This window comes from Mchenga conophoros, linkage group LG19 (genome assembly GCF_057382185.1).
Source record: "Mchenga conophoros isolate Kocher_MC1m ecotype Shallow Benthic linkage group LG19, M_conophoros_male_GT1.1, whole genome shotgun sequence".
Lineage (NCBI taxonomy): Eukaryota > Metazoa > Chordata > Actinopteri > Cichliformes > Cichlidae > Mchenga > Mchenga conophoros.
The window spans coordinates 2918931-2931862 of NC_140544.1; the positions used below are offsets into that span (position 1 = coordinate 2918931).

The window sequence follows — 12932 nt, forward strand, 5'->3', positions numbered from 1 at the left end:
TTGCTAACCACCACATCACCACGTTTTTCATGACTTTATTTTTTTAATTTAAACAAAACCTTTTTATTTTATGTAATGATTTCATAATCAGACTTCCTTAGGTATGTGATCACTCGCGTTCATTTAGTTTATCAGCATGATTAAACTAAATCTGAGCCTAAAGTAGAACCCATTAAATACCGGTGTGGATGTGCATCATTTTGCATCACCTTCAGAGAGGAGCCCTGTGCTTGTATGTGGTGTCTCAGTGTGCTTCTGCTGAGTTATGTGACATGCTTTGTATGTTGCTTTGTGCTACTTTGTAATGTAGCAGTACAGTTTTAAAGTTTTGAGGTGATGTGCATTTATGGGGCAGTAAAACAAGTAAAAATGGTGTTTCCGTTAATTCACTGATACAATAAAGTGCTGTCACGGGTGTCATTTTCCGTGTAATTGGTAATGTTATTTTGATTTAATTAACATGTCTGCACTAGTATTACCTTACTTATAATGATATGGACTCAACCAGTTAACCTAACATTAGACTGTGGGAGGAAACTCCAAAGGCTCCAGCTGATGTTGACCGTCCTGTGCTAACCACAATACTTCAGTGCCCCTTCACTCCTCTTCCTCTCAACCACCTCCACCCCCAGCATGGTGTGTGTGAAAACATTAGCAGGACTGTTTAATGCTTATGCTGCGATGTACAAAACTATTAGGAGGCGGTGCACAGGCGGACCCCCACAAGGTTCAAAAAGCCTTAGGCTGGCCCCGATGTTTTAATGTGTTATTCTGATTGAAGTGTGGGATTACATGCCACTCGTAAGCAGCGTAATCCCAGCTAATCTGGGATTCCTTTTCACTCTGCACCTTGGAAACAACATCAGAGAGATAGGGCTACTAACATGGATATACAAAAGGCTGTGTTTTTGTAAGGTTAATTTGACAAAGGATGCATCTGCTGGTACTTTTTCACATTTTGCAGTCGCTTCTGTTAGCGGCCCATTCCTGTCCATCCTTATGTTCCTGCCATGATGGGAAAAGTGGAATAACAGAACTCAGGTTAAGTGAGGCTCAGATTTCATTTCTGTGTTTCTATGTGTATGTAATCTGTTTCTCAATGATCACTGCTCATTTGTTAGTATGTGGCATCACATTGCAGTACTCTTGTGACAACCGAGTATCAGTAGTGCCAATAGTATAAGTGCTGAACAGCAGTGCTGTTTTATAACATTAGATACTGGCAGTGTTGGGAAGGTTACTTTTAAAATGTATTCCACCACAGATTACAGATTACATGCCCCAAAATGTATTTTGTAACGTATTCCGTAACGGGTACAGCAGTCCATTCTCCCTGCAGCACGGACTACACTGCTCATCAGGCTACATGCTTTAGGGCGATGCCTGTAACACTCTGCCTATTGCCTTCATATTAAATCATTTGTGAATAATTTTTTAAAATATTTCTTTACGTCATTATGAAGGCTGCAAGTAGAGGTGACATGGGCTGCGAGATTGAAACACAGACATGAGAGCCTCTTAATGCGTGTTTTGTTTGGGTTTCCACCGGCATGGAAACCAAAAATATGGAGTTCATAGCCTTATGAAACAGGAAAAGACCGCCATGTAATCCATTCATTTCAACAAAGTAACTGCATTTTAAATACCACCTTTTAAACGGTAACTGTAACAGAATACAGTTACTCATATCTTGTATTTTAAATATGTAACGGCGGTACATGTATTCCATTACTCTCCAACACTGCTCATGCCTGATGTGAAAACAAAAACGCAGCACAAACAGAAAGAGAATCGTGACATCTAGAAAAGACTGAGAAGTTCACACCAGGGGACAAGGTGTTCATCAGAAACTACTCCTATGGTCCGAAGTGGATTCCAGCAGTCACTGTGAGATCATTGACTGGCCTTGATGATCTCTCCCTCGATGGTCTTACATCGTTGCAATCGAATCGGGTCAAACTGTGAAGCAACGTGTGGATCAGGCGAGAGCAAGAGTTGCAGACACTGTTCCTAGTGCACCGGACAGGGAGGTGGAGCCATTACATGACATGGAAGCCATTCCTGAGTGCTGCTTGCCATCAGGGGTGGGCACCACGCCACAACCATCATCGGAGCCCCAGGAGCTACCATATGCTCCGGAGACTCCGGCTCTTGTAGACTCCTCAGTGGCACCAGTGTTGCAACGTTCCCAGAGAGAGAGACGTCCACCAGAGACTCTAATGGACTTTGTTAGATAGAATGAGATCTTCCAGGAATAGAGCAAACAATGCAGTCTGATCTCACAGGAAGGACGTATCTTCCTAGTTAGCATTAAAAAAAGAAACATATGTACAGTTGTATGGTTACCATAGTTATGTGTTAATTCCTTGTTAAGCATTTTTCAGTATAAGCATTTGTTTGTAGACAAGTAGGAGTAGTTGACTTAAGGGCGGAGGAGATGTGATATTGTAACGAAGCATTTGCTTATATAAATATATGTATACGTGTATGGGTATGCATAACAGTTATTATTTCCAGGTACAGGCATTGTTAGTTCATGTTTATTGCTCTGGAAAAGCACACGGAGTGGGATGGGTGTGAGAAAGGGCATTTTGTGTTGTTATACCAGCAAGGCCAGGAGAGGTGGTATTGGTGCTGTGTTAAGATAAGATAAGATAAGATAAGATAACCTTTATTAGTCCCACACGTGGGAAATTTGTTTTGTCACAGCAGGAAGTGGACAGTGCAAAAGTTATGAGGCAAAAATTAGAATACAATAAGAATAAATACAGTACACAGCTGTACAGAATAGAATAAAATAATATACTATATACAGTAGAATAAAATAGAATAAAAATATACAATAAGATAAAAATAGAATACAAATACAAATACTATATACAACTGAGTAAAAATACCACGATGACAGAAAAGATTATTGCACTTAGTGTTATTGCACATGTGTGGATGTGTGTGTTTGTTCAGTTAAAGTCTTTATTATGGAGTCTGACAGCAGTGGGGAGGAAAGACCTGCGAAATCTCTCCGTCCCACACCGTGGGTGCCGCAGTCTCCCACTGAAGGAGCTGCTCAGTGCTGTCACAGTCTGCTGCATGGGGTGGGAGACGTTGTCCAACAGGGATGACAGCTTAGCCGCCGTTCTCCTGTCACTCACCACCTCCACTGGGTCCAGAGGGCATCCTAGAACAGAGCTGGCCCTTCGGATCACCCTGTTCAGTCTCTTCCTGTCCCCAGCAGAGATGCTGCCGCCCCAGCAGACCACACCATAAAAGATAGCAGAAGCCACCACAGAGTCATAGAAGGTCTTCAGGAGTGGGCCCTCCACTCCAAACGACCTGAGTCTCCGCAGCAGGTACAGCCTGCTCTGCCCTTTCCTGTAGAGGGCGTCTGAGTTATGAGTCCAGTCCAGTCTGTTGTTCAGATGAACACCAAGGTACCTGTAGCTGTCCACAGCCTCAATGTCCATACCTTGGATGTTCAGTGGTTGCAGTGGAGAATGCTTGTGCCTGCGGAAGTCTACCACCAGCTCCTTGGTTTTACTGGCGTTGATCTGGAGGTAGTTCAGCTGGCACCAGTCCACAAAGTCTTGAGTCAGTCCTCTGTACTCCTTGTCGTCCCCATCAGTGATGAGGCCGACTATTGCAGAGTCATCAGAGAACTTCTGCAGGAAGCACTGGGTGGAATTGTGGGAGAAGTCTGCAGTGTAGATGGTGAAGAGGAACGGAGCCAGAACCGTTCCCTGTGGGGCCCCCGTACTGCAGACGACCCTGTCCGACACACAGCCCTGAGTCCTCACATACTGTGGTCGGTCGGTGAGGTAGTCCAAAATCCAGGTAGTGAGGAGATGGTCCACTCCAGAGTTCACCAGCTTGTCCTTCAGAACCGAGGGAAGAATAGTGTTGAAGGCACTGGAGAAATCAAAGAACATGATTCTCACAGTGCTTCCAGCGGTCTCCAGGTGAGCGAGGGAATGATGTAGGAGGTGAATGACGGCATCATCCGCGCCAATGCCAGGCTGGTAGGCAAACTGAAGTGGGTCCAGTGATGAGCTTGTTAGGCGCCGAAGCTGAGCCAGGACCAACCGTCATGTAAGAAGACAGAAGAGCGTCATGTACATGATGAACATGGCGCCTGTGTTCGGCTTGGCCGCTGTTCGTGCTCCGTGTTTTTGTCGACTGCTTCAGTATATTGTTTTTTATCTTGTCATCTCATCTGTGATATATCATGAAGGTCTTTGTTTTTTATCTTGTCATCTCATCTGTGATATATCATGAAGGTCTTGACTTTTAAAGCTTTGAATTGTGATGCCCCTGCTTACATTTCTGATCTTTTAGAAAACCACGCTCCCTCTCGCAGCCTGAGATCTTCTAATCAAAGGCTGTTGGTAGTCCCTCGAACATATTTTAAAACCAGAGGTGATAGATCTTTTAGAGCGGTGGCCCCCAGGTTGTGGGATGCTCTCCCATCATTACGTTGCCTTGATTGTATTTATTCTTTTAAAAGCAGCTTAAGACTCATTTATTTAGATTGGCTTTTAATTAGATTTGTGCTGTGTGTTTTATTATTAATGTATTTTATGTATTTCTGTGAAGCACTTTGTGGTTTTTATCCTGTGAAAAGTGCTATATAAATAAATTGATTTGATTTGATGTAGGAAGTAGACGGACACTGTGATGTTGTGAACATGTGACTACAAAAGGTTCAGTAAACGAGAAGCAACTATGTTCCCCGTGTGTGGCTCAGTGATTCCATTTTTGTTTGGTGAAGATGCAACACCCACAGAAAGCCTTCTTCACCTGCACAAATAGATGTCATTGGTTAAGGCAGACCTTCCAAAGTGTGGGGCCGCCCCCTAGGGGGGTTGCAGAGCCACTGCAGGGGGGGGCGCGGTATGAAAAGGGGAAAAAAAAATGCTTGGACACTGCTAGCATGGGGCACCTACAGAAACGCTAGATGATGCTGATGGCTAGTGTGGTGTGGCAGGCAGAATAGGACCCAAATGCAAGACTCAAAAACAAAGGAATAAACCAAGGAGGCAGCTTTATTGCTGAATCAAGATCTCCAAAAAGAACTAAGAAAACTAGAAACTAGAAACACGGAACTCAAAACTAGGAAACTAAGCCAGAAACAGAGAACTAGGACTTACCAGGAGCAAGAAGGGGACCACACAGCAATGTGAGGTATAATGACACGACAATGGACAGAGGAAAACCCAGGCCTTAAATACACCAGGGAATAATGAGCGAATGGGAAACAGGAGGGAAACACAGCTGGGACTAATCTGACATAATAAGATGGGGAGGAAGCAAAACTGAAAACACTGAAGACAGGACATGAGACTGTCAAAGTAAAACAGGAAACATAAGACAGGCACAAAGACACGGACTTCACAAGGAGACACGACTGACAGGGGAGACACAGGAGATGAATGAACACAGAGACAAGGGTGACTCGACATGAAAGCGAGGAACACAGGAAAGGCACCGGGAAAACATGGAGATAGAGACTATACACTGAGGGAGAGAGAAGTACGATCACGAAGAACCTAAGACAAAAGATAATCAAAACCATGAATAACAATAATCAAAGAACAGTAAACCAAAAACACAAACACTGGGACACCGATCCAGTGCCGTGACAGAAAGCACTTAAATAGAAAAAGCATAGAAAAACCTGCTTGAATGAATAGGTGTGAATGGAATGAATGAGTGCTTTGAGTAGAAAAGAGCTATATATGAACCAGTCCATTACCTCTATTCCACCTCGCTCTCATTCACACTTGCACTTGACTTGCTTTTTGTCGTGCTTCTTCCTGTGCACACCTCCACCTCTCAAGCCTTAACTCGTTCCCTACTGTCACTACAGATCAAATGTTTTATCTGCCTGTTTGTATACGATTTATTCATTCAGACTTTACTCCTGTTTTTAACTCATCAGGTTGGTCCAGTGCAGTGACCCTGGAATCACAGCTGTTCCCATTAGTGTCCCAGCTGACACGGTCAAACTTCGTCTAGAAAAGACGCCGATCTCCAAGGTGTCCAGGGCAGCCTTCTACAACCTGTCAGAGCTGCGGTTCTTATGGCTAACTTATAACTTAATAACTCTGATCCACCCAAGCAGCTTTGTCAACCTGAAAGCCCTGCGAGAGCTCCGTCTTGATGGGAACCTCCTAACATCCTTTCCCTGGGAGGGACTCAGAGACATGCCCCGTCTCCAGACTCTGGGTCTACATAACAATCGTTTGTCCAGTCTTCCAGCCCATGCTGCTCTCTTCCTTCCTAACATCACATATCTGGATCTGTCCAGCAACAGGTTGGTCCAATTTCACAAAATCTTCAACAGATTTGCTCAAGTTTTCAGTTCTCTTTTCCTTTTCTATCAATAGGTTGACTATATTACCAGCTGAGCTGCTGGATCTTTGGTTTCCTCTTCCAGGACAAAGTGAAGGGCAAGTGGAAAGAAGAATTTTGGGTACAGTATGTTTTGGAGCAATAGTAAGACATAATCTTTTATTGTACAGTTGATATCTATTAGTTGTGGTCATCATTAAGTCAAAAAAGTGAGTGAAATGCACATTAAGGGATAGTTTTACTAACGCGTGGTGCCAGTGAAAGGATAGACTGCCCACAACAAATGTACTTTTACTTCAATTATATTTTTCTGCAACATAGTGCCTTAAAAATTCAAAGAAATTCTGGATGGCCATAAAGTTTTTATTATCTTGTCATAATCTAGTTAATTTTCCATCTAGTATATTTCTTTAATAATTTTTTTTCTGTTTTTTTATTTTATTTAATTCTGACAATTCGACTGAAAGAAGCAGTAGCAGTACCCAGGTTTTTAATTTGACTCCCTTTACAACAACAGAGGTTATGAGGGCTAAAAGAACTTAATCCTTGAAAACCAGCTCTCCTAAAACTAGCAGCTCACATTTTCAACCTACTTGGTTACAAATAAAGTTCTTTCGGATTGCAAATCTGCCATTGTTGCTCCTCTATTAAAAGAAAAGTGAACCTAGTATTTTAAATAATTATAGATGGATCTCTAAACTCTCAGTTCTGGTAAAGTGCTTGAATCTCGGGTCAGTAATAAGGTTAAAGATTTTCTGGCCATTAACGCCATCTTGTCTCCTTTTAGTCAGGTTTCCATAAAAAATCACAGTACTGCTGCTGTTGCTGTACTGCTACTGCGCAAGGTCATAAATGATATAACCGAAACTCTTGATAAGAAGCAGTGTTGTTATTTGATACTGGCTTATCAACCATTGTTTTTCTCAACCAGCACTTGAGTGGTTTGCAAATGATCTCACAGGCAGTTGTACAGATAGAGGAGTCATTCAAGTATTGTAAGTAAAAAAGAGCATCCCATTATTATTCAATATTTATAAAACTACTCTTGGAAACATCTTGTTGAAAACATGAAAGTTAAAATCACAGATCTATGCATCTTCTGCAATTTGTAGTCCACAGAACACCGACTGAATTGGGAAGCATGCAGATTCTGGCAATAAATGCTTGGAATAAATTACAGTCAGAACAACATCAAACTTACTCTTGTAACATACTACATGTGGTAGTACAACTGTTCTTAAAAAAGTAGCCTTGACCAAAATGACCCTGCAAACTATAGGCCGATTTCCAAACTTCCTTTTTTGGCTAAAATTCTAGAGAAAATTGTGCTTTTGCAACTACAGGCCTATCTAGATGTGAATAGCATCACTGATAAATTCCAGTCTGGGTTCAAACACGTCATAGTATGGAAACGGAATTGTTGAGAGTCTTCAATGACCTTTTAATTGCTGATTCAGGGCGCTCAGCGGTTTAGTTTTATTTGATTTGTCCTCAGCGTTTGATTTAGTGGACCACAATATCCTTTTTAACGAGGCTAGAGCACATGGTAGGCATAAGGGTAGTGCTCTTAGTTGGTTACCTTTCTGAAGTTGGACGTACCTTTCTGAAAGGTCCGTCGCTGCTACGATGGGAAGTTACTCTTCCTCTGTTGCCCCCTTTCCTGTGGTGTGCCCCAAGGGTCTGTGTTGGGCCCTATGTTGTTTTCTTTGTATTTGTTACCTCTAGGTCGCATCCAGTGTTGGGAGTAACGGAATACATGTACCGCCGTTACGTATTTAAAATACAAATATGAGTAACTGTATTCCGTTACAGTTACCGTTTAAAAAGGTGGTATTCAGAATACAGTTACTTTGTTGAAATAAATGGATTACACTGCGGTACTTTCCTGTTTCATATTGTCCGGGTCAGGACTGTTTGGGTTTGTTTGACAGCTACGCTCTGTTGTTCCAGGCGGAAGCGTTACGGTTGCCATGGTTACAGGGCGACGCTCCCTCTCTCTGTGACTGTGTGTTTCCTGGGTGAGAGAGCGCCTTTTCGTTGTTGTTGTTGTTGTGCTAAGCTAACAGGCAGAATGCTACAAGCATAGCTCTAAAGAATGTAGCATCATGGGCAGTGTAGTCCGTGTTGCAGGGAGAGGGACTGCCATACACGTTATGTGTCTGTGAGCGCGAGGAGGGAGAAAAAGGGGAGTGGAAAGGTACGAGTTGTCATCGAGCAGAACGGGAGCTGGAAGCATGTAAATATATAATAACCACTGCAGCCAAGAAGAGAGCCTGACGAGCCCAGTTGTAAGTAAGCTATTAAGACTCGACTGTACACCGTGTTCGTGTTTTCCTCCGAAAACAATAAGTTCCGTTGGAGCAGCCTTTCAACGCCTCTCTCTGTCTCTCACTAGCAAAGTTGACCCAGACAACAAAGTAAAGCTATTTTTCGGCTACGAGCCGACAGGGACCCCGCCGTATTAGTCAGAGGTCCCTTTACTACAGTTCAGAGTCGCGGACCTTCAGTAATAGTAATAAATCACACAGCAACAGTACATTCACGTTGTTGTAAAAAGCATGATAATATATTAAGTAATCCAAAGTATTCAGAATACGTTACTGTCATTGAGTAACGTAACGGAATACGTTACAGAATACATTTTGGGGCATGTATTCTGTAATGGAATACATTTTAAAAGTAACCTTCCCAACACTGGTCGCATCTTTGAAAAATATCAAATTTCCTTTCACTGTTACGCAGATGATATTCAAAGTTACTTTCATCTGACTGAGGATGTCTTACCGTCACTACACTGATTTTTGATTGTAAGAGAGAAGTTAAGGATTGCTTATTGAGTAACGCACTCATTTTAAATGAAAAGTAAATGGAAATTGTTTTTTCGACAGCCATATTCCTAGGGGCCAACTAACAGGCTCACTTGGGCTGTTTGCTACCTTTCTTTCTGACACTGCAAGCGACCTGGGTGTTCTCTTAGACAGTTCTTTTAAACTCGATAAACAAGTCTCCGCTGTAGTTAAATCTGGCTTTTACCAATTACACCAAATTGCCAAGGCCAAGCCTTACATGCCCTGTAAGGATCTTGAGAAACGTATCTATGCTTTAGTACCTCTAGATTAAACTACTGTAACTCTCTCTATTTTGGCCTCCAATCTACCCTTCTCCGCAGGCTGCAGCTTGTTCAAAATGCGGCGGCACGCCTCTTAACTGGAACTGGCAGGTTTGACTGGCAGGTTTGATTGATCACCCCTATCCTCGCTGAACTGCATTGGCTTCCCATCAAATACCGTATTGATTTTAAAATACTATACTTACCTTTAAATTATAAATAACATTGCTCCCAGCTATCTTGTTGAACTTCTCAGCTTGTACACTCCTAGTAGAGCATTGAGATCAACGGGCCAATTGCTTAGTACAACCTAGGGCACGGTTGAAGACCAGGTTTCCCTTGATCTCAGTAGGACTAACCTGTTAAATGAAGGTTAAATAAACAATAACAAATGACATTAAATGTGAATAAGTTAAACTGTCTTGGATACCCAGGTCTCCATGACAATCCCTGGTTGTGTGACTGCCAGATCTCCATGCTGATGTCTTTGTCCATGACCCTGGGGAGTACTGTAGTTCTTATGGACCAGTTGCTGATGTGCAGTAAGTCTCTGAGTCAGTCAGAGTTGCTGCAGACCCAAGCTGAGCTGTCCCGCTGTATGAGGCCTTCAGTCCAGCCTGCGGCCACCAGGGTAATTTCCCAATGGGCAGCAATGTAATCCTACGTTGTGACGCCACTGGCTACCCAACGCCAACACTGACTTGGATTAAAACTTCAACCTACACAAGTAAGCTGGCTCGGGTGTCAAGTAATGTCACTAACATTTGAGAATTAGTTGAGTCATGCTGTGATTTGTTTTTCTGTACAGATTGTTGCCAACAAGACAACCTTGACAACTCTGAACAGCTGCCTAGGATTTTGGAGAGTTGTAAGTGCAGGTGCTTTGTCGCTTCTAATAAACATTTTATTTCATACAGTGATTCAGATTGTCTTACTACTTAAAGTACTGTATCTGTATTTGCGTCCATAACGGAGAAGGTATTTAAAGTTATTTAGAACTGAAGTGCAGTGAACACTTCAGTTCTGTAGGTAGGCTGTTTCATTGTTCTGACCAGTTTTAAGATAAGATAAGATAAGATAAGATAAGATAACCTTTATTAGTCCCACACGTGGAAATTTGTTTTGTCACAGCAGGAAGTGGACAGTGCAAAAGTTATGAGGCAAAAATTAGAATACAATAAGAATAAATACAGTACACAACTGTACAGAATAGAATAAAATAAAATACTATATACAGTAGAATAAAATAAAATAAATATACAATAAGATAAAAATAGAATACAAATACTATATACAACTGAGTAAAAATACAACGATGACAGAAAGGATTATTGCACTTAGTATTATTGCATATGTATGGATGTGTGTGCTTGATCAGTTAAAGTCTCTATTATGGAGTCTGACAGCAGTGGGGAGGAAAGACCCTTATCCCTTGGTTCCCTAACTCCATGGTTGCAATAGTTTTGAACAACTGACAGTTAATACCGGAGTCAGAGGACATTAATGCATGTGAGACTCAGCACTGCGATGCACTAAATTTAAAGATTGGGAATTTTAAGTGGATCATTACTGATGAATTTAAAATGTCAATATTATGGCTTTATTACTTTTTTATTTATTCACTGCAGAAAGTAATCTTGTACACTACTTTACTACAGCACTGGAAATATTATGATTACTACCACTAATAATTAATATCAAAAGTAATAGTAGAAGTAGCAATGGAGTTTACTCTGCAGCATCACCTGATATGCAGATCAGTTAACTCATAAAAGCCAAAGTCCCTGTTTTAATAGGAAGACGTGCACAATGTACATTATTATCATAAAGCTGAGAGCAGAGCTGTCATAGTCTGACTCAGAGTTTCTGTGTTTGGACTTTTAAATTCATATTTGTCAAATATTTGAACCTACGTAGTTTTTGGCTCTCCTCATAGTTGTAATGAGTAGTAGATATCATGATGAATTTAGTCAAAAAACATGTTACAAGATGTTACTAGCCTGTTAGCCTGACCCAGATGAAAGCCATGAAAGCACTCCCTGTCTCATAACATAGACATCCAAAAACTCACTGACACTGACAAACAGATAAAGTTTTTGAAATACTTTAAACACTGTGATGTTGGACCCCAACACTTGCACACACACACTGTGGGTGTGGTGACCAGAGATGGGCAGTAACGCGTTACAGTAACGCGTTACTGTAATCCGATTACTTTTTCAAGTAACAAGTAAAGTAAGGGATTACTATTGCAAAATCGGTAATTAGATTACAGTTACTTTCCCGTAGGAACGCTGCGTTACTGCGTTACTAAAACCGTGAGTTTTTGCGAGAATGTCTCACGACAGTGACGTAAGCGAGTGCGACGTTCGTGCCAACAGCTGTGTGCAGATCAACAGTGAATCATATATCGAGTGCAGAGAGAGTATGAGCGTGCAGCGTTTAAAGCGTGGAAGTACTGACCTTACTTTGAGTTTGATTCCATAAAAAGTGACAAAAACATTAGTGTCCGCTGTGCGCGGGAAGAAAACTTCTTTTTACAGCAAAAAACCCCTAAACTTCCAACAAGCACCGAGTAGCTACGACGTAATGGGAACTCACAGAGAAACTCGCGGGATTCTTCCACTGACCGCGGCACACCTGCACCAGGGTAAACCTCCGCCTACCTCACTCCTGCTTTACAGGTGAAAATAGAGCAACAGGACCGCTGAGTCTTTGACTTTATTTATTTTCTGCTGTGTTTTACTTGCATCTATTTGAAAGACTGAGTGTAAACACAAAAAATATTTTATTCATGTGCTGGAATGTGTAGAAAATAGGTTTAAATGTTAAACTAATTTCTTCCAGTCAGAGAATGTTGCATATAATTAAATGTTTGCTTGATGCATAAAGTTAAAAGATTAAAACTAATAAAACAAGTTTTAAAAAGAGACTTTTCCATTTGATTACATTTTGTATGATGATTATGCAGAAAAAGTAGAATTGGCTGAAAGATCTATCACTTTATCACCTCTTCAGGTTGTAAATCGTGTTTTAAAAAGTAACTAAGTAACTAATTACTTTGAAAATAAGTAATCAGTAAAGTAACAGGATTACTTTTTGGGGGAAGTAATCAGTAATTAGTTACTGATTAGTTTTTTCAAGTAACTTGACCAACACTGATTATGTCTGGACATGTAAGTGTTGTTTTTTTCTTTGTTTGTTAGCTTAGTGCATCAGTCTACATCCTTTGAAAAAGCAAATGAAAAAGCTAAAAAAGTTTCAGCTGTGTTTCCAGATGTTTCCTCTCTGCCCCAATCACCTTTCCGACTGGCCCGAGGGTGTGCCTCAAAGTCTCCCTGTCTCCCGACTCCTATTTCTAACCTCTTTTCTTGACTTCAATAAAAACATCACTGAGGTCAAGGAAATGCGGGTAGGAGAATTGGACTGGAGCATGGATCAGCCTGACACTAGTATCTCCTTAGTGTGAAAAGTA

At 41.4% G+C, this 12932-nt stretch overlaps 1 pseudogene across 1 annotated transcript; it reads left to right on the forward strand.

The window, feature by feature from the left end:
• The first annotated feature begins 844 nt into the window (after positions 1–844).
• On the forward strand, positions 845–12832 carry LOC146551467 (leucine-rich repeat, immunoglobulin-like domain and transmembrane domain-containing protein 3; annotated as a pseudogene). Its single transcript, XR_014890058.1, has 6 exons — positions 845–1041; positions 5936–6310; positions 6384–6469; positions 9892–10184; positions 10266–10335; positions 12664–12832. The product of XR_014890058.1 is annotated as a leucine-rich repeat, immunoglobulin-like domain and transmembrane domain-containing protein 3 (transcript).
• Positions 12833–12932: the final 100 nt, after the last annotated feature.